Genomic DNA, 1,459 nt, shown 5'->3' on the forward strand with positions numbered 1-1,459 from the left:
AGCTTGACATTCTCTTAGGGGAGACATGCATTATTAACGTTTTCTAAGTCTAAAACACAGGTGTCAGATACAGGCCCAGGATGATAGGCCACATGTGGGCTACTCCCAGCCACAACACTCTCAGTGTGGCCTGAACCCAATTAAAATGTAACTAGGAAATATTTAACAAAATAAACAAAAACACAGCACAACATAATGTTGATTTGTGGTTTTCTAAGTCAAAAAAAAATGCAACCCACCGGAAATTGTTTCTATTCGAATTTGATAGCGCTGGCCCTGACAATCAACAAAAAATTTTTTTTTAAATATTTAAAAAAATCTGTTTTTGCATGACCTTAGTGGATTTAGCAAGTAGAGCTATCAGAAATCCACCAGGCCAATGGTTTCACATGGTCTCTTTTCAGAAGGGGAATTTTAGTGTAAGTAAGGTGGGTTTTAGTGTGTGTAAAGTAGATTTTTGTTATTATTTCTTAGAGTTCAGTTTCCCAGTGTCTATGGCCGTAACAACCTCAGTTTCCCAGAATCTGTGGCCATAACAACCTCAGTTTCCCAAGATTGGTGGCCATAACAATCTCTGTTTCTCAAGTATTAGATATGAGTTCCCAGGCTCATGGTTCAAAACATCTACACCATGTTTGCGCAGCATTATGAAAGATTAATAATACAAACATGTGTTGAAATTGTAAACATCCACTGTGACTGCACAGTGAGATACAGGGATGAGGTGATGTAAACTTGCGAGGCTATTGCTGGCAATATGCCTTCTTTGTCTGATGCCCTATAAAAAAAGGTGGGCATTGGTCAGTGAGTTGGGGAACCTTTATGATTGAATGCACAAGCTGGAATGCTGTGTGCCTTGACTGGCCCCCATCAAGGTTTGGGAGGGGGGAATCTGTGTTTGCCTCAACTGGCCCCCATTGAGACTTGAGGGGATTTAGGGGAACCCTTTGGTGTTGAATGCGCAATTGGTGCCTGTGTCAATTGACCCCATCGAGATGTAGGGGTAGTTGTCCCCACTTCTTGCCAGCCCCTGCAAGATGGGTGATTAGAGAGTCCTGTAGGAGTCTGTAGTGCTTCTGTTACCAGCAATACTGTGTTAGAGAAAACTAGACTAGAATAAAGCTTATTAACCTCTTTGAAGCTGTCTTTCCTGTCTGACCAGATCAAGAGTGAACCTGTTAGAGGCTGGAGTCCAAACCTCCAGTGCCTCCCATGTGTTATTTGTCTAACAATTGGCATAGTCAGTAGGATTTGTGCAGACTAAAGGAAAGTATGGGGTTCTGTGGGAATGGGATAGTTGTCCGTTATTTACTAGTTATTGTGTTACTTTTTGTAGCTATGGTCGCTATGGTTCTATGGAGCCCTCCCCGGGGATGGGAGGATGTACACCTTCCCAGGAGTGGGAGGATATGCCCCCTACTGCTAGAGACTTTGAGAAAGTTTTGATGAAAATTGGGGG

Source organism: Trichosurus vulpecula, chromosome 1, assembly GCF_011100635.1.
Source record: "Trichosurus vulpecula isolate mTriVul1 chromosome 1, mTriVul1.pri, whole genome shotgun sequence".
NCBI lineage: Eukaryota > Metazoa > Chordata > Mammalia > Diprotodontia > Phalangeridae > Trichosurus > Trichosurus vulpecula.